Source organism: Eleutherodactylus coqui, chromosome 1, assembly GCF_035609145.1.
Source record: "Eleutherodactylus coqui strain aEleCoq1 chromosome 1, aEleCoq1.hap1, whole genome shotgun sequence".
NCBI lineage: Eukaryota > Metazoa > Chordata > Amphibia > Anura > Eleutherodactylidae > Eleutherodactylus > Eleutherodactylus coqui.
Window position 1 is genome coordinate 25412227 of NC_089837.1, and position 21294 is coordinate 25433520.

Genomic DNA, 21294 nt, shown 5'->3' on the forward strand with positions numbered 1-21294 from the left:
AAAAACACACCGAGTCTCTAGACTAAAGCTCTGGGGTATGTGTGTGTGACAGCTTCATGCTATTGGATGCTGGTGGTAGCTGAGAGCCTGGAACTCTCACCCGGTGTCATGGTGTGCAACCCCCAGTCACAGAAGTGTCGTTATCCAATGGATATTAGCGATCACTTAAAAATTTTTAAAAGTTTTTAAAAGTTACAGTTTAATCTCCCACTACGGATCCCGACAATAGCTGAGACTACACACCTCTGGTCTCTACAATGTCCTATAGTGATCTGGGCTGGGAAATTTAAACTCTGCTGCTCCCGGCTAGCAAAGATAGCCAAGAGGAAGAAGATGTCATCAGGGACCATGGTATGCGGTCCCCGGTCACAAGATCGCCCTTATCCAGTGGATAACAGCAATCATGTAAAGTTAAATAAAAGTTTAAAAACCAAAAGTTTCATCGCCCCTCACAGATCGTATTCATAGAGAAGATGAAATTACTAAGGCCGCCATATTTGTCCCCTGACGGGATCTTTTTCCGTGGATCTTTCCGGACTTCTGCGCATGCGACCGGGGGCAAAATGGCAGAAACATGCTCAAAAGCCATGGATTGCCTGTTAAATTTAAAACCTTCCTGCTTCTGGCTACCAAAGGTACCTGAGAGCCTGTAGATTTCACAGGAGGCTGTGCTATGTGATCCCTGGTCTCGTGATCACAGTTATCTAACGGATAATGGCGATCACGTAAAAGTTAAAGAAAAAGTTGAAGTTTATTCTCCCCTCACCGAGGAAATTTAAAATCTCCTTGCTCTTGGCTACTAAAGGTATAAAAAGGTAGTGCTCTACCTTAGGCCGACCTCACATGACTAGATAGGAAATGCGGATTCTGCATGCATTTGATACACAGTAATATGCGGGTCAGTCAAATGCATTAGATTACACACTTCGACTCACATTAGCTGGTGGAACTTACGCAATCCACTTGCAGAAAACAGCATGTTATATTTTACTATGGATATCCGCGAAATAAAGCTCATTGTGCTCTGTGGTCACAGACATACCCACAGCCCATACATTGTGTATAGGCTGCGGATACCCACGTCATCGCTAAGTGATGTTGCAGGAAATATAAACAAACAAAAGTATACTGCGCATAACCGCCTGTGTGAGTAAGCAGTTATGCGCGGTATATTACGCCGCCGTATGTAGGGCCACAGCCGGGCTCACAGCTGGGATCAGCTGCGAGCCTCTTCAAGCAGATTCCACATATGGGCATGTGAGCCCCACATTATTCATATCGCTACCTGTAATGCCTACGTAAAATCCCAGGGCACGCTCACTTTCCAGTAGCAGCAGTTCCAGGAGCAGCTTGTTGAGTGCCTTCTTTGTGAGACCACCGCTTCTCAACAAGCTTATGAAGCCTCACAGAGTGCCACTTTACACTACATCCCTGCCACTCATGTCAAGAAATACCTCCTAAAAAATGTGTCTGGTTTGCAGCAAGCAAGGGAGGTGGAGGAATACCCGGTTTTATTGCCCCATGTGCCCATCCCTACCAGGCCTCTGTAATTACCATTGTTTTGAGAATTAACACATAGTTTACATTATTCCTTTGATCTAGGATTTATGGAATGCCAAAATGGTGGTGGGGGGGGGGATTCTTTTTAGGGTGTCATTTTTTTTTTTTTGCACAAATATTCAACACGGCCTGGAATTTATTCAATTGTGCCCTGAAATCCAATGCGTGTTCCCTTCATTATAGGCATAGCCATGGATTCTATAGGTGGATTGGGGCTACAATGGGAGTATTACTGAACACAGACAAACTAGTGCTATAAAATGTTGGGTGCGTCTCCCCAGGTTTCCCTGCTTCAAACAAAGAGAATTGTCATGATTTTTTTTTCTCTGAAGAAAATTGAATTGTATTTATTATTCACATGCTTTATAATAATTTTAACAAAACAAGGGGTGACAATGTTCACTATAGTGTACACCTAGAGGAATGGGCTAGGGGGGCTAGATTTCAAAATGGGGTCATTTGTGGTGGACGTCGTATCGTTTTGGCAGCCTGATGGATGGAGCAACCATGTGATGATGTTTGAAAGCTGGACAAGGCCTCCTTTCCGCCCCTCACTGGCTCTCAGCAAGGGAAGGGGGCGGGATAGGTCAAGAGCTAGTGTGCTAAGCTCCCGCCTCCTCTCACCACCTTGTTGGCTGCCAGCAATGGGAGGAGAGGGATGGGGCAGGAGCTTAGCAACTAGCCCCCCCCCCCCCTTCCTGTCCGCCAGCTGCTATTGCAAACAGCCAGGAAGGGATGGAGAGAAGGAGGCAAGGGGGTGGGAGTTTAGCAGATACACTGCTAAACTCCCTCCACCTCCCTTCTCTGGCAGCTTCCATAGGCTCCCATAGGAGCATGCGGCAGATGTGTTCTTCATCCCCGTTGGAGACACGGCAGCGGCGGAGGTTTTTTTTTTTTTTTTTTACACTAAAATTTTTGTTTTTCAAGGAAGGGCTTATATGTAAAGTCCTATCTTTGCAAGCACACGCCTGTAAAGCACGGATATGTGCACACACCATAGGGAATGCATTGGGGCTATTAGATGTGTCTATCTTAGACATGATAAAGTGGCAGCAGTCTTAGGGCCATTTTACATTGAATGATTATCGTTCAGATTCCCGCTGGATTGAGATTTTCGGAACAATAATCATTCAGTGTAAATACCTCCATGTTCTGAACAATGAAATATAATTTATACTTTGGATCGTACAGGCATAAACACATAGTGACGATCTACTATTGTAAACAGGCAGTCGTTTATCTATGTGTACTGTGAAAGCTCAGAACCAAGCACTGATAGGACAGCCATCAGCGCCTTTGTGCCCAGCAGTTGTGCTGTGTAAGAAGGCCCTTACTTTTTAGATCCCTAAAGCTTAAAGGGGTTGTCTCGCGAAAGCAAGTGGGGTTCAGCACTTCTGTATGGCCATATTAATGCACTTTGTAATATACATCGTGCATTAAATATGTGTCATACAGAAGTTATTCACTTACCTTCCCTGCGCTGGCGTCCCCGTCTCCATGGTGCCGTCTAACTTCAGCGTCTAATCGCCCGATTAGACGCGCTTGCGCAGAAGGGTCTTCTGTAGAGATGAGCGAACGTACTCGTCCGAGTTTGATATTCGTGCGAATATTAGGGTGTTCGGGATGCTCGTTACTCTTAACGAGCACCACGCGGTGTCCCGGTTACTTTCAGTTTCCTCTCTGAGACGTTAGCGCGCTTTTCTGGCCAATTGAAAGACAGGGAAGGCATTACAACTTCCCCCTGTGACGTTCAAGCCCTATACCACCCCCCTGCTGTGAGTGGCTGGGGCGATCAGATGTCACCCGAGTATAAAAGTCGGCCCCTCCCGCGGCTCGCCACACATGCCTTGTGACTTAGCTGAGGGACAGTGGTATCGTGCTGGAGCTGCTGTAGGGAGAGCGTTAGGAGTTAGTGTAGGCTTCAAGAACCCCAACGGTCCTTCTCAGGGCCACATCTAATAGTGTGCAGTACTGTGTTAGCACTGTATTTTTTTTTTTTTTTTCAAAATTGGATCTGCAGAGCATTGCGCCCTGCAATAGGGACAGAAGTGGTGGTTAGGCAGGGAGAGTGTTAGCAGTGAGTGTAGGCTTCAAGAACCCCAACGGTCCTTTCTAGGGCCACATCTATCCGTGTGCAGTACTGTCCAGGCTGCTGTTAGCAGTGTTGCATATATTTTTTTTTTCTCAAAACCGGCTGTGCAGACCATTGCACCCGGCATTAATACTACAGGGATAGAATTGTGTAGGCAGGGCCAGAAGACATACATTATTCATTGAATAGACGCAGTGTGGCTTGTCCTTTGAAAAACAAGGGAAAAATTCTATTTCGCCTGCCTCTGACAGTCCTCAGGGCTCTGGGTACGTGTGTGCTGCGTGCAGAACGTTAAAAAAAATCAGACGCAGCCAGCTACGTTTTACTGCAGGCTTGCGCCAATTTTTTTCCTGCATGGGAAATCCCTGATCTGCTGTAGCGAATAACTTTGCATCACCGCAGTTCTGTGACACATTTGCAGGGCCACAACACAGTTATTAAACTTAGTAGTATTCATTGAATACACGCAGTGTGGCTTTTCCTTTGAAAAACAAGGGAAAAAATTCTATTTTGGCTGCAGGCTTGCGCCAATTTTTTTCCTGCCTGGGAAATCAAATCACTGGTAATACACCATGCTGAGGGGTAGGGGTAGGCCTATAGGACGTGGACGCGGGCGAGGACGCGGAGGCCCAAGTCAGGGTGTGGGCACAGGCCGAGCCAGTGCGGTGGCCAGGGGTAGAGGTAGGGCCAGACCGAATAATCCACCAACTGTTTCCCAAAGCGCCCCCTCGCGCCATGCCACCATGCACAGGTCAAGGTGCTCTACGGTGTGGCAGTTTTTCACAGAGACGCCTGACGACCGACGAACAGTGGTGTGCAACCTTTGTCACGCCAAGATCAGCTGGGGAGGCACCACCAACAGCATGCGCAGGCATATGATGGCCAAGCACCCCACAAGGTGGGACGATGCCCGTTCACCGCCTCCGGTTTGCACCACTGCCTCTCCCCCTGTGCCCCAACCTGCCACTGAGATCCAACCCCCCTCTGAGGACACAGGCACTACCGTCTCCTGGCCTGCACCCACACCCTCACCTCCGCTGTCCTCGGCCCCATCCAGCAATGTCTCTCAGCGTAGCGTCCAGACGTCGCTAGCGCCACAGTTTGAGCGCAAGCGCAAGTACGACGCCACGCACCCGCACGCTCAAGCGTTAAACGTGCACATTGCAAAATTGATCAGCCTAGAGATGCTGCCGTATAGGCTTGTGGAAACGGAGGCTTTCAAAAGCATGATGGCGGCGGCGGCCCCGCGCTACTCAGTTCCCAGTCGCCACTACTTTTCCCGATGTGCCGTCCCAGGCCTGCACGACCACGTCTCCCGCAACATTGTACGTGCCCTCACCAACGTGGTTACTGCCAAGGTCCACTTAACAACAGACACGTGGACAAGCACAGGCGGGCAGGGCCACTATATCTCCCTGACGGCACATTGGGTGAATTTAGTGGAGGCTGGGACAGAGTCAGAGCCTGGGACCGCTCACGTCCTACCCACCCCCCGAATTGCGTGCCCCAGCTCGGTGGTGGTATCTGCGGGGGTGTATGCTTCCTCCACTAAACCACCCTCCTCCTCCTCCTACGCAACCTCTGTCTCGCAATCAAGATGTGTCAGCAGCAGCACGTCGCCAGCAGTCGGTGTCACGCGGCGTGGCAGTACAGCGGTGGGCAAGCGTCAGCAGGCCGTGCTGAAACTACTCAGCTTAGGAGAGAAGAGGCACACGGCCCACGAACTGCTGCAGGGTCTGACAGAGCAGACCGACCGCTGGCTTGCGCCGCTGAGCCTCCAACCGGGCATGGTCGTGTGTGACAACGGCCGTAAGCTGGTGGCGGCTCTGCAGCTCGGCAGCCTCACGCACGTGCCATGCCTGGCCCATGTGTTTAATTTGGTGGTTCAGCGCTTTCTGAAAAGCTACCCCCACTTGTCATACCTGCTCGGAAAGGTGCACCGGATCTGCGCACATTTCCGCAAATCCCACACGCACGCTGCCACCCTGCGGACCCTGCAACATCGGTTTAATCTGCCAGTGCACCGACTGCTGTGCGACGTGCCCACACAGTGGAACTCTACGCTCCACATGTTGGCCAGACTCTATGAGCAGCGTAGAGCTATAGTGAAATACCAACTCCAACTTGCGCAGCGCAGTGGGAGTCAGCCTCCTCAATTATTTACAGAAGAGTGGGCCTGGTTGGCAGACATCTGCCAGGTCCTTGGAAAATTTGAGGAGTCTACCCAGGTGGTGAGCGGCGATGCTGCAATCATTAGCGTCACCATTCCTCTATATCTCAGCGCGTTCAGGAGGAGCAGGAGGAGCATGAGGAGGATGAGGAGGAGGGGGAAGAGACAGCTTGGCCCACTGCTGACGGTACCCATGCTGCTTGCCTGTCATCCTTTCAGCGTGTATGGCCTGAGGAGGAGGAAGAGGAGGAGGAGGAGGAGGAGGATCCTGAAAGTGATCTTCCTAGTGAAGACAGCCATGTGTTGCGTACAGGTACCCTGGCACACATGGCTGACTTCATGTTAGGATGCCTTTCTCGTGACCATCGCGTTACACGCATTCTGGCCACTACGGATTACTGGGTGTACACACTGCTCGATCCACGGTATAAGGAGAGCCTTTGCACTCTCATTCCCGAAGAGGAAAGGGGTTCGAGAGTGCTATACCACAGGGCGCTGGTGGACAAACTGATGGTAAACTTCCCATCCGACAGCGCTAGTGGCAGAAGGCGCAGTTTCGAGGGCCAGGCAGCAGGGGAGGCGCAGAGATCAGGCAGCATGTACAGCGCAGGCAGGGGAACATTCTCCAAGGCCTTTGCCAGCTTTATGGCTCCCCAGCAAGACTGTGTCACCGCTCCCCAGTCAAGGCTGAGTCGGCGGGAGTACTGTAAAAGGATGGTGAGGGAGTACGTAGCCGATCACACGACCGTCCTCCGTGACGCCTCTGCCACCTACAACTACTGGGTGTCGAAGCTGGACACGTGGCCTGAACTTGCGCTGTATGCCCTGGAGGTGCTTGCTTGTCCTGCGGCTAGCGTCTTGTCAGAGAGTGTGTTTAGTGTGGCTGGGGGAATCATCACAGATAAGCGTACCCGCCTGTCAACCGACAGTGCCGACAGGCTTACACTCATCAAGATGAACAAAGCCTGGATTTCCCCAGACTTCTCTTCTCCACCAGCGGACAGCAGCGATACCTAAGCAATACGTAGGCTGCACCTGCGGATGGAAGCATCGTTCTCTCTCACCATCCAAAACGGGGACATTTCTGCTTCATCAATCTGTGTATAATATTCCTCCTCCTCCTCCTCCTGCTCCTCCTCCTGAAAACTCACGTAATCACGCCGAACGGGCAATTTTTCTTAGGGCCACAAGGCTCACTCATATAATTTTTCTAAACAATTTTTATACGTTTCAATGCTCTTAAAAGCGTTGAAACTTTAACTTGAACCAATTTTTCGTTAAACTGGGCTGCCTCCAGGCCTAGTTACCACTTAAGCCACATTAACCAAAGCGATTAATGGGTTTCACCTGCCCTCTTGGTTGGCCATGGCCAATTTTTTGGATGTACATTAGTACTGTTGATACAGCAATTTTTGTGGGCCCTCGCCTACAGTGTAATCAAATGAATTTTTAGCCCACCTGCATTACAGCTGACGTTACATCCGCTGTGTTGGGCAATGCAATGGGATATATTTATGTACCGCCGGTGGCTTTCTGGCACCCACCCATGCTGTGGGTCCACAGAGAATTATAAATGCATCTGTTTCCACATCTAAAGAACCCCAGTCTGACTGGGGCATGCAGTGTGGGCCGAAGCCCACCTGCATTAAGCACGACATTACTACCTCAGCTGTGTTGGGCAATGCAATGGGATATTTTTATGTACCGCCGGTGGGTTCCAGGGAGCCACCCATGCTGTGGGTCCACAGGGAATTATAAATGCATCTGTTTCCACTTCTAAAGAACCCCAGTCTGACTGGGGCATGCAGTGTGGGCCGAAGCCCACCTGCATTAAGCACGACATTACTACCTCAGCTGTGTTGGGCAATGCAATGGGATATATTTATGTACCGCCGGTGGCTCCCTGGCACCCACCCATGCTGTGGGTCCACAGAGAATTATAAATGCATCTGTTTCCACATCTAAAGAACCCCAGTCAGACTGGGGCATGCAGTGTGGGCCGAAGCCCACCTGCATTAAGCACGACATTACTACCTCAGCTGTGATGGGCAATGCAATGGGATATTTTTATGTACCGCCGGTGGGTTCCAGGGAGCCACCCATGCTGTCGGTCCACAGGGACTTCACAATAGGGAGTTGTACCTGCCTGTGTCTATGAATTAAAAACCACGGTCTGACTGGGGCATGCAGACACCTTGACAGAATGAATAGTGTGTGGCACATAGGTTCCCCATTGCTATGCCCACGTGTGCAGCTCCTGATGGCGGTGGCACAGGATTATATTTCTCATTGCTTCTGTACAGCATTGTGGGCTATCGCCCCGCCCCTTTTAAAGAGGGTCACTGCCTAGCCGTGCCAACCCTCTGCAGTGTATGCCTGCTTTTCCTGTGGCAGACACACTTATAAATAGACATGAGTGTGGCGTGGCATGAGGGCAGCTGAAGGCTGGGCAGGGACAGTTTGGTGTGCGCTGTGGACACTGGGTCGTGGGGGGGGGGGGGGGGGGGGGGGTTGGTCAGCATGTAACCCAGGAGAAGTGGCAGCGGAGTGTCATGCAGGCAGTGATTGTGCTTTGTTGGAGGTAGTGTGGTGCTTAGCTAAGGTATGCGATGCTAATGAGGGCTTTTCAGAAGTAAAAGTTGTTGGGGGGGGGGGGCACTCTTGCCGGTATTGTGGCTTAATAGTGGGACCTGTGAACTTGAGATGCAGCCCAACATGTAGCCCCTCGCCTGCCCTATCCGTTGCTGTGTCGTTCCCATCACTTTCTTGAATTGCCCAGATTTTTACACATGAAAACCTTAGCGAGCATCGGCGAAATACAAAAATGCTCGGGTCGCCCATTGACTTCAATGGGGTTCGTTACTCGAAACGAACCCTCGAGCATCGCGAAAATTTTGTCCCGAGTAACGAGCACCCGAGCATTTTGGTGCTCGCTCATCTCTAGTCTTCTGCCTTCGGCTCGGCAGCAGCGGCGTTCTGGCTCCGCCCCTTCTACGCGTCATCGTGTAGCTCCGCCCCATGACGTGTGCCGATTCCAGCCTCCTGATTGGCTGGAATCGTCACACATGACGGGGCGGGGCTACACGATGACGCGTACAAGGGGGCGGAGCCAGAACGCCGCTGCTGCCGAGCCGAAGGCAGAAGACCCTTCTGCGCAAGCGCGTCTAATCGGGCGATTAGACGCTGAAGTTAGACGGAGCCATGGAGACGGGGACGCCAGCGCAGGGAAGGTAAGTGAATAACTTCTGTATGGCTCATATTTAATGCACGATGTACATTACAAAGTGCATTAATATGGCCATACAGAAGTGCTGAACCCCACTTGCTTTTGCGAGACAACCCCTTTAATAGCATCCTACATACATATATCATGTCATTCAGAATCTAAAAAGTTATAAATGATTATACTATTATATTTATATACCTGCGACCCTATAAATTCCATATTGATTGGCCAGATAGAATTGTTCCTTTCATTCAATATTTGAAGAGTTGAATCATTATGGGGGGGGGGGGGGGGGCTAATGATTCCACATGTACTATCCATTGGGACTGGGTTACATAGGAGCCCTACATGAGGTTTCAGCGATTTCACTAGCAGAATAGTCAGCTCAGCTCTGGAATATAATACAGTTAGGAACTCAGGATCAATGCAGGGCAATTAACATTGATACATGGCAATCCGCAGGTGAACATATTTTTCCTTTTCTTTCCTGTTGTGCCAGCCTTAAAATTATCCTGCTATGTTTTGTAATCTGCTTTGCATTTGTAAAACTGTTCCAGCTCAGAGCCTCTGTGATGTCCGAATTTCCATAGTATTAGTGAACCATTTGCATTAATGACAAAACGTTTGACATTGAATCTTTGATTAAGACTTGTTCTGTTATCAGGCTCCTCACACACAGCAGAGATGGCTGATTCTACAGAGGGTCACACTGACATGCAGAATCTGGGTCTCCTGGCCCCGGCACTGATTGCTCTCATAGCTGGACTGGTGATACATTCATTTATTATAGGAGTCAATGTCACTGACTGGTGGAAAGGAAGACCAGTAACTCCAGTTGACCATGTTGTAACTTCTCTTGGGATTTCAAGGATGTGTTCTCAGTGTGCTAGTATTCTCTTTATTTTTATGCATGCACTCTCTCTCAGGGTTCCGTTGATAATAAGCTTAATTCACGATTTCTTTGTTCATGCCAATGTTTGGCTAACATCTCTGCTCTCCATTGTCCTCTGCCTGAAGATCTCCAACTTCCACAACAGACTGTTCCTGTATCTGAGGGGGGTGATAGCACACAGGACTGTTTATTTCATTGGAGCCGCAGTACTTCTTTCTGCTTTAAATAGTTTGATGCTCGTGTTGGTTTTTCTTAAAGCCACAAATGCAGACGGATACAATGGAACCATGAATTGCACGGATGTTGATTCTACGTTCTTTGTTCATTTTGGTGGCTTGATCCCAATTCTTTTCTACTACATCTCCTTGGCCCTCCTCACCTCCTCGTTGTATCATCACATAACAAAGATGAAGATGAGCAGTAATTTATCCATCAATTTGGAGACATATTACTCAGTGATGAAATTTTTAGCCTTCACTTGTATATATAGCACTATGTACTTCATTTGCTGTTGTTTTGCTTTATCTTATTTCTTTTTTTTCTGTATAATCCTTTATTGGCTTACTATTGTCTTGGAATTTCTCTCAGTTCTACATTCCTCTTACCTGATCTATAGAACAGCCAAACTCAAGAGTCAGATGTCTGAGGTTCTTCAGAAAATAATTGATTTCTTATTCAAAAAGAAAAGTTCAGAAACATAGGAGTTCAGAAACATATGGACCATTAGTTTAAGATTTGAGGGCATCCAGTAGCATCACAGTTTAGTAGAATGAAATGGTTGTAGCCTCACTGGATCTTTCCTTATTTATCCAGGCACATAAGGAAAATGGAACAATACCTCTGCAGCACTACCTGTTGGATGGCAGCATTCCTTTAAATCAATGTCCAACCCTTTATACAGGTCTTTAGAACAATGATTGGGAATTAGCACATGTGAAAAATATGGAGGAAGGCTGCAACAAGTATTGCAGCTATGGCCTCATTCACAGAAGCATGGTTTTAGTGCAGAATAGGTGCAAGACAAAATCACGTCTAACTGCGCTAAAAATCACGTGAACAGGCAGCTGATTCAGTAGGAGAGAGAGAGAAGAAGCCCACAGGGCTTTGGGATATCCCCATAGCAGGTAGAGTGAGAGAGGGGCTATGAGGGATTAACCCATTGCCCAACTCTGTCTCTCCCTGCTGTGGGTTAATTCCCCCTAATAGTGCCGCTCACTCTCCTTACTATGGGGGATTAACCCATAGCCCTGCTCTCTTTCTCCCTGCTCTCAGGATCCCCAAGAGATATCCCGATAGCAAGGATAGAGTGGACAGGGCTCAAGAGAAGTGTAGGGCTATAGAGCTTCTCACAGGGATTCTCCATAATAAAGAGAGAGGAGGGGGAACTTGGGGGCTCGACTAGAGGGGATCCCACTTTCTCCTCACTATAGGGAAATCACTTGTAGAGAGTGGTGGACGGAGTCCCCTACTTGCCCCACTCTGCTGGAGAAAATGGCCCAGCAGTGGTGCTGGAGGAATTTCCAGCTGCTTACGGTAGGATACTTAAAGTGTGCTGCCCAAAAACACATTTTAAATGTCACTCTGTAAATACCTTTTAGTCCCGCAGGGATTAAGGGAACTTTGGGGGCTTCCCCTCATCTCCGCGGGGATTAAAATGAATTTACAGTGGGACATTCAGAATGTTCTTTTGGGCAGCACATTTTAAATGTCCTTCCGTCGGCAGAAATCCTCCTAATGAGATTTGTATTCTCATTTTCCTGCGCATGAGTTTCCATAGACTCCTGCTCCCATGAGAGTCTATGGAAACTCCTGTACAACGCGCACCAAAGATAGGTCCGGTCCTATATTTTCTCGCACCACAGACCTTAGATGCGAGCTTTGCAATTGCCTATCCTATCTTTGATTGGTGTGCATATTTAGCGCGTCTAGAATTCCTTCATGTGAACGCTTATATAGGTAACCAATTTTTTTATAGATTGGTCTTTTCACGAGCCTCTAATGCACGAAAATAGCGCTCATGTCAACGAAACCTAACAGTTTGATTCTGTTCAAGTGAACAGGGCTAAGTGGGAATGATCTGTATGCAGCTAGACTTGCATAAGCATTGAAGATTGTGGCTCCTTTAATATGCTGATTTGTAGTTCTCCAAGAAGCTTAAACCTCACTAGGGCATGAGAGAATATGACATTCTTACCAAGGGGCTCTCAACACCCTGGAGACCCAAAAAGCATCATCATCCTGCCTACTTGGTGGTCATTTGGTGATCCTATCCAGCCAAAAACAAAGATAGCGATACTCACATATGGCACTCTGTTTTTTGAAGTCTAAAGAAATTGCTGGATTGGCTATCACTTTAAGACCTGTAGGCAGCAGTGGAGATGGCCATATATATGTGTGCCCACTTCTCACATATATGACTGTAATGGGAGGTCAGGTTTGGTCTGGGCTCCATCTAAACTAGCTCATCCTTACCATAGATAATCATGCATTAGGACTAGAGATGAGCGAACGTACTCGTAATGAGTACTTACGCACCCGAGTACCACCATTTTCGAGTACTTCAGTACTCGCGCGTAAAGATTCGGGGGGCGCCGGGGGGCGGGGAGAGGCGCGGCGGTGCGGGGGGTAGCAGCGGGGAACAGGGGGGAGCCCTCTCTCTCTCCCTCTCCCCCCCACTCCCCGCTGCAACCCCCCGCGCCGCCACTGCGCCCCCCGAATTTTTTCGCCCGAGTACGGAAGTACTCAAAAATCGCGGTATTCGGGCGAAAAAGGGGCGGGGCCGAGCACGTTCGCTCATCTCTAATTAGGACCAATCTTAAGTTTTCCCTTCATTTTTTTGCAATGTAGAAAAATCTGGGGTTACTAAATCAAACCAGCAACAAGCTGCTTTTGAGAGATTTTTTTTTCTTTTTTTCTTGAAAAGTCACTAACCGCTAATGTCTTTCTTCAGTGTAAAGGGGTTAGTTCAAAGTACCGTGCTTTAAGGGTATATAAATGCTGCAGGCTCAGTGCTGAGCCTCTGCCATCTGTAGTGAGAGCTGAGCCATTCATTGAATTCAGTACTCCAGCTGTGTTCACGGAGCGCTCAGCTGCGCGCTCAATGTGGGGTATACAGAAGACAGTTGGACTGCTGTCTTCTTCATACTTTGGCTGTGTTCTCCTAGCAGGATACCAGCTAAAACGATAGTATCAGCGGTATTCTGCTAAGAATTCAGCGTGCAGCACTGATAAGGCTCATCGTTCTCTTTCAGCTTGCAAGAAAATGATGAACGACTTGTTAACGAAAACTGCACAATGTCCGTGCAGTTAGAGCCAAAGATTCTCACTCAAAAAAAGGTCTTTGAGTGGTTTTCGAGGAGAATCATTGGGTCTAAATGGGCCTTAAGGCCACCAAGTATCTGGACAAACATCCACTGAGAGGCCATAAAACTTGCACATCCTTATCTTAGGACTAATTAGGACTCCCCCACCCCTTCCATCCTGTTCTGTTATTGTGTTAAATACAATTTATCACTATATACATAGATGATGCTTTGGATCTTCTTTGTTAGAATTCTGATGAAGAATCATAACTTTATTTGAAGGCTTGCTGTAACATTATTTCTTATTAGCCATTAAAAGGTATATTTACAGAATCTTAGTTCAACTTTTTACTCTCCTAGCTAACACGCACTATTTTTTTTTCCTTTACTATAAATGTAATTGCTCTTGTTGTGTCATTTCCAGTATAACCAGATGTAACGTGTACAAATAATTGGAATTGTTAAGAATATATTACTAATGATGCCGAATCATTCTCAGATATGTACAGTAGCTAATGCTTTGACTCTTTAGTACTAATGAATTATTCATATATTACTGATGCTTGAAAAGGAATGTGTTATCAGAAAATGACCTATTGTTTAAATAAAGATTTTTATGTTCAACATTCATAACAAGTCACCTTCTCCACATCCTTGCACGAACCACTGAGCATGCCCACAAAACTTTCCCATAGAAGTCAACAATTCCCCTTCTTCCTATTGTTTCTATGCTCTGAGGCTGATTATTAAACTTAAGGCCCATTTACACTGAAAGATGATTGCTCAAAATTTGCTCAAATGGCATATTGAGTGACAGTTTTGAGTGATCACTTTACATGAACTCTTAAGTAGCTATGTAGCTCCTTAACACTTTGTTAGCGTGTAAATAAAGGCTCCTGCTGTATGTAGGTGATAGCAGGAGCACTGTTATCTGCAAACAGCTGCTTTGTTCTTGTAGCTGTCAGTGGTATCATTCTGAGAACTCTCAGTGGATTACCAGTTGAAAGAAAACTATCAGCAGTATCCCGCTGAGAACTCAGCATAGGGCGCTGATAAAGCTCATCGCTGACTTTTAACTTAAAAAAAAAAAAAAAAATCACAAAGAAATTATAAAATAATGTTTGAAATAAAAAGTTAATTAAAACATAGGTCATTTTTTTTAGGACAGACTCCCTTCAGGGAATGCTCCCTGGCTTCAAATGATTGGTTAGTAATATTTATCCTCTATGTAGATATTTAAAATGCTTACTATATACAAATAAATATTACATTATAAATAAATCTTACTTGTCTGTTTTATTATGCACAAAGTAAAGATTTTTTTATAATTATTTAGAGTGAGCATATGCAAGCAGGATGTGAACATATGTAACCTGTAATACTTCCGGTAATGCCATACTATCCATACCTGGTATAGAGTAGACAATTTATCTATACATATAAAATGAAATGTCCTGACCGATTGATTCATCAACACACAGCCAAAACTACTGAAGTTATAAAGATGAAATTTGGACAGCAGCTTGTTTGTATAACATAGAGATCCACTAAAAATAATTTTTGGAAATTCAACCCCTAAGAGGATGAAAACGGGGGTCAAAGTCTGTATGGGAAAACAATTTCTAATGCTGCTATAAACTTGAAAATTGGCAAATATAATGTATTGAACAAATAATTGTAAACACATTTTACCGATTGTCGAAAACACTGACCTAAATATTTCCCAGCTGCTATCAATTTACACAAACCACAATTAATCCTTAGTCACATGGGCGTTTTTTCCCGCGATTTGCGGATCGCATGACGGATGCGCATCCGCAAATCGCGTGACTGGGGCCGAAAAATCGCCCGAAAAAAACTGCTCCTAGCCGCGTTTCAATAGAAACGGGCCGGAGCTGTCCAGCGCATTGAATTTAATGGAGCCGGCAATACAGCCTGCTCCATTGAAAGCAATGGGCTGCGGCGATCTCACGATGAATTTTCGGGAAGGGCTTAAAAATATAAGCCCTTCCCGGAAATTCATCCAGAAATGTGTAAAAACAAAAAAATATATATATACTCACCTGGTCCCGGCAGAGGGAGTTCAGCCGCGGCCGGCCGACAGTTCTGAACTGCTCTGAGTAGTATTCAGCAGCCGGGGATTTAAAATTCCCGCCTGCTGAATGAGCTGCCTCTGATTGGTCACAGCCTCACCAATCAGAGGCAGCTCTCACTTACCCATTCATGAATTCATGAATGGGTGAGTGAGTGCTGCCTCTGATTGGCTCAGCACAGGGACCAATCAGGGGCAGCTCTCAGCTGTCATTCAGAGAACTGCCGGCCGGCCGCGGCTGAACTCCCTCTGCCGGGACCAGGTGAGTATATATTTTTTTTTTGTTTTTACACATTTCTGGATGAATTTCCAGGAAGGGCTTATATTTTTAAGCCCTTCCCGAAAATTCATCGTGCGATCACCGGCAGCCCATTGCTTTCAATGGAGCTGGCTGTATTGCCAGCTCTATTGAATTCAATGGGCAAACATCATTCTTCTCTGCCACAGCTGTTACAGCTGTGGCAGAGGAGAATGATTTGTCTACTATATGTTCTCAATGGGGTCGGCGCTGCTGCCGCCGGCCCCATTGAGCGCAAAAAGAGAAGAGAACAGGAATCGCAGATCGCAGATAGGTGCGATCTGCGATTTCTGTTCTATAATTTATCGGACGAGCGCATAAAAAGCGCTCATGTGTCCGATACCATTGCAAAGCATTGGTTCTATAAAATCGCCGGACGCATGCGCATGCGCAAATCGCGTGAAAAAATGCCCGTCTGACTGAGCCCTAAGTGTGAGATCGCGACATATCAGCAAAATAGTTAACAGACTATTACCGGAGGCCTCATTGAGTGGTCACGTGATCGCCATTATCAAATGGTATAAAAAGGTAGCGATCTACCTTAGGCCAGTCTCACACAATTAGGTAGGAATTGTGGATTCTGCATGTGTTTCATACATGGTTATACACGCGTCAATCAAATGCACTGGATTACACAATTCAACTCACATTAGAGGGTCAGAATTACGCAATCCACTAACAGAAAACAGAACACAGCCATGTTATATTTTACTGTGGATATTCACAAAATAAAGCTCAGTTTGCTCTGTGGTCATAGATACACCCACAGCCCATATGTAGTTACAATGTGTGCAGGCTGTGGATACCTGTGTCATCACTAAGTAATGGCGTGGGAGATATTAACAAACAAATAAAAAGTGGACTGCTCATGGCCGCCTGCGTGAGTAAGCAGTCATGCAAGGTATATTATCTCGCTTTATGTAGGGCCACAGCCGGGCTCACAGCTGGGATCGGCTGGGGGCCTCTATAAGCAGATTCCAGATATGGCCATGTAAGCCTGGCATTATTTAGATCACTATCTGCAAAAAGGGTGTGCAAAGTGGCTGGAATTTATTCAAATGTGGCCTGAAATCCAATGGGTGTTCCCTCCATTATAAGCAAAGCCATGTCTTCTATAAGTAGATTGGCGCTACAGTGGGGGTATTGCTGAACATAGAAAAACTATAAAGGGCTATAAAATTTGCTTCTCCTTGCTTAAAACAAAGAATATTGTCATCAAAGAAAGCAACATTTATGAAAAAAATTGAATTTTATTTACTTTTCACATGCTTTTTTTAATAATTTTTGCAAAAAAACTGTGAGATCAGAATGTTCAGTATATACTGTACGTAGATAAATGGACTAAAGGGTCTAGATTTGAGGTCATTTGTGGTGAGGCATTGTATTCTTTCGGTAGCTTGATGGCTCTACAAGTGACAAATTGGGCCTGGAAATTATTCAGTTGTGCCCTGAAAGCCAAAGTGTGTTCCCTCCACTACAGGTCTAGCCGTGTGTCTAGTAAACAGATTAGGGCTACAATGGGTATGTCTCTGAACACAGGACAAACACCCATATCCATTTTTTGGGGAGAATGTCTTCATTCATATCTGTGCTGTTCAAAAAATGATTTTTAAAATGACAATTGCCAAAATATTAAAATCCTATTTTTTTTCCTTCTGCTTTGCTTAGATTCCTTCAAAAGCTGTGGATTAAAAATGTGCAGCACACCCCTAGATAAATTCAACAAAGGGTCTAGTTTTAAAATTGGTGTCATTTGTGAGGGTTCTCTATAGTTTTGGCAGCTCAATTGCTCTACAGGTTTTAATGGGGCCTGAAGCACCTTCAAGCAAAATTTCTGTTCTGAAAGCCACTGGCTGTTCCTTTCGCTTTGGGCCCCGTTGTGCATACAAACAGAAGATTAGCAATGCAATGGGTATTGCAGTTAAAAATGTGAAAAAAAATGACAATTTTTTCAGAAGTTTCCTAATTTTGGTGCTTTTAATTAATATACACAAATTCTATCAGTCTATTTTTACCACCTAAAAGAAGAAAATGTTTAGGCTCAAACGAGTGTAGCTCCTGTGCGATTATCTATACAAATTAAGAGGTTTGTGTGGTGCAGAGTGTAAAGGCATTAGAAATCCAGTTTTAAGCTCTCACTCATGACATGAAGGTTGAGGGTTCAATCCCAGAATGGTTCAGGTAGTGAAATCAAGGCTGACTCAACCTTCTGAGGTCGGTAAAGTGAGTACTATATTCACTCTAGGCTTTTTGAGTAACTATTTATAAATCCTCAAGAAAGAGGCCAAATGAATATAAGGAAAAGAAGCATACAAGATGCTACTAGAGATGAGCGAACCTACTCAGCCACGCCCCTTTTTCGCCCGAGCACCGCGATTTTCAAGTACTTCTGTACTCGGGCGAAAAGATTCGGGGGGCGCTGTGGGTGAGTGGGGGGTTGCAGCGGGGAGTGGGGGGGGGAGAGGGAGAGAGAGAGGGCTCCCCCCTGTTCCCCGCTGCCACCCCCCCGCTCTGCCACGCCTCCCCCCGGCGCCCCCCGAATCCTTTCACCCGAGTACTGAAGTACTCGAAAATCACGGTGCTCGATCGAGTAATTACTCGAAACGAGTAGGTTCGCTCATCTCTAATGGCTACCTGACAAAAAATGACATTTTGTGTAGTTAGCCTAGTTTTTTTGCGTGGGTAACTTTGGCATCTTTTATGCGCTCATGTGAAGAAGGCCTCACACTGAATAATTATCCTTCAGATTCTTTCTGGATTAAGGGATTCTGAACAATACTCATTCAGTGTAAATATCTGCATGATGAGAGCAGAGAGGCAGAATGACAATCTTCTATTGTAAATAGGCAGTCATTCTTCTATGTGTACTGTGAAAAAACAGGACCAAGCACTGATAGGACAGCCATCAGCGCCTTTGTGCCCAGCAGTTGTGATGTGTAAGAAGGCCCTTACTTTTTGGATCACTAAAGCTTAATAGCATCCTACATACATATACCATGTCATTCAGAGTCTAAACAGTTATAAATGAATATGCTATTATATTTATATACCTGCAACCCTATAAGTTCCATAGTGAATGGCCAGAAAGAATCACTCCTTTTATTCAGCATATACATTCACTGCGGGGGCAGCTAATGATTTCACATGTACTATTCAGTGGGACTTTGGTACATAGGAACCCTACATGAGGTTTCAGTGATTCCACTGGCAGAATAGTCAGCTCAGCTCTGGAATATAATACAGTCAGATAGGAACTCAGAGTAAATACAGGGCAATTAACATTGATACACCGGCATCAGCAGGTGAACATATGTGTTTTTTGCCTTTCCAGTTGTACAGCTGTGAAATTATCTTGAAAACTTATTTGATCTGCTTTGCATTTGTGACCTGTTCCAGCTTAAAGTTTCTGTGATGTCTGAATTTCCATTGTAATAGTGTATGATATGGGTAAATAACAAACAAATTGTCATTAAATCTTTGATAAACGCTAGAAATGAGCGAACACACTTGTTCGAGCATTAGGGTGCTCGAGATGCTCGTTACTCGAAATGAGCACCACGCGGTACTCGAGTCAATTCCATTTCCTTCCCTGCATGTTTTCCGACCCATATACATGCAGGGAAGGCATAACAACTTCCTCATGTGACGTTCCAGCCCTATCCCACCCCCCTGCAGTGAATGGCTGGCGAGATCAAGTGACCGCCGAGTATTTAAAGCGGTCCCGCCCGCGGCTCGCCTCAGACACACGCTGGGAGAGATTAGGGAGAGTGCTGCTGCTGCTATAGTGAGAGTGTTGGCGTCATCAAGAACCCCAACGGTCCTTCTTAGGGCCACATCTGACCGTGTGCATTACTGTTGTGGCTGCTGGGAGCAGTTTTGCCCAATTTTTTTTTTTTCATATTGGGCTGTGCAGGCTATAGCATTCTCAGTCTGCAGCCAATTATACAGAGCATAGGGGCAGTACTGGTGAGGCGGTAGTGTAGAATCCTGTCAACAAGTACCCCAACGGTTCTTCTTAGGGCTACCTGTGACCATCTGCATTTTACTGCCTGGCTGCTGGGAGTTGTAGTGGCTCACTATTACCCAGCTAGGCCTTTTTGCAGCCTTGACTGTAATTTTTTTCGGACTGCAGTGTGTGTTACATAACCGCTGTCAGTGTGAAAGTGTATGCCAATAATTGCATAATTATTCACACCGCTCTGTGTCTGCTCTATTCATAATACACCATGCTGAGGGGTAAGGGTAGGGCTAGAGGACGTGGACGTGGATGCGGGTGAGGACGCGGAGGTCCAAGTGAGGGTGTGGGCACAGGCCAAGTTCCTGGTCCAGGTGAATCGCTGCCGGCTGCTGCGGGATTAGGAGAGAGGCACGTTTCTGGGGTGCCCAGCTTCATATCACAATTTTTGGGTCCACGTGGTATACCTTTATTACAAAATGAGCAGTGTGAGCAGGTCCTGTCGTGGATGGCAGAAAATGCATCCAGCAATGTATCAACCACCCAGTCTTCTACGCCGTCCACTGCTGCAACTCTGAATCCTCTCGCTGCTGCTCCTCCTTTCTCCCAGCCTCCTCACTCCATAAAAATGACACATTCTGATGAGCAGACAGACTTCCAGGAACTGTCCTCGGGCTCCTGCCTAGATTGGGAAAAAATGGTTCCTCTCTCACTTGAGGAGTTTGTTGTGACCGATACCCAACCTTTGGAAAGTTCCCGGGGTCCGGGCGATGAAGCTATGGACTTACGGAAACTGTCTCAAGAGCTTTCAGTGGGCGAGGTGGACGATGATGATAAGACACAGTTGTCTATCAGTGAGGTAGTAGTAAGGGCAGTAAGTCCGAGAGAGGGGTGCACAGAGGATTCGGAGGAAGAGCGGCTGGACGATAAGGTGACTGACCCCAACTGGTTTACTAAGCCAACTGAGGACAGGTCTTCAGAGAGGGAGGCGAGTGCAGCAGCAGGACAGGTTGGAAGAGGCAGTGGGGTGGCCAGGGGTAGGGGCAGGGCCAGAGTGAAGACTCCCCCAACTATTTCCCAAAGCACACCCTCGCGCCAAGCCAGCGTGCAGAGGCCGAGGTCTTCAAAAGGTGTGGATGTTTTTCAGTGAGAGCGTGGACGACCGACGAACAGTGGTGTGCAACCTGTGTCGTGCTAAGATCAGCCGGGGAGCCACCAATACCAGCCTCACCACCACCAGCATGCGCAGACATATGATGGCCAAGCACCCCACAAGGTGGGACGAAGGCCGTTCACTGCCTCGGTCACAACACTGCCTCTCTCCCTGTGCCCCAACATGCCACTCAGATCCAACTCCCCTCTCAGGACACTGGCACGAGCGCCTCCCGGCCTGCACCCACACCTTCATCTCCGCTGTCCTCAACCCCATCCAGCAATGTCTCTCAGCACAGCAGCGTTCAGCTGTCGCTAGCGCAAGCGTTGGAGCGAAAGCGCAAATACGCCTCCATGCACCTGCACGCTCAAGCTTTAAACGTGCACATTGTCAAATTAATCAGCCTGGAGATGCTGCCGTACAGGCTTGTGGAAACGGAGGCTTTCACAAACATGATGGTGGCGGTGGTCCCACGCTACTCGGTCCCCAGTCGCCACTATTTTTCCCGGTGTGCCGTCCCAGCCCTACACCAGCACGTCTCTCGCAACCTTATA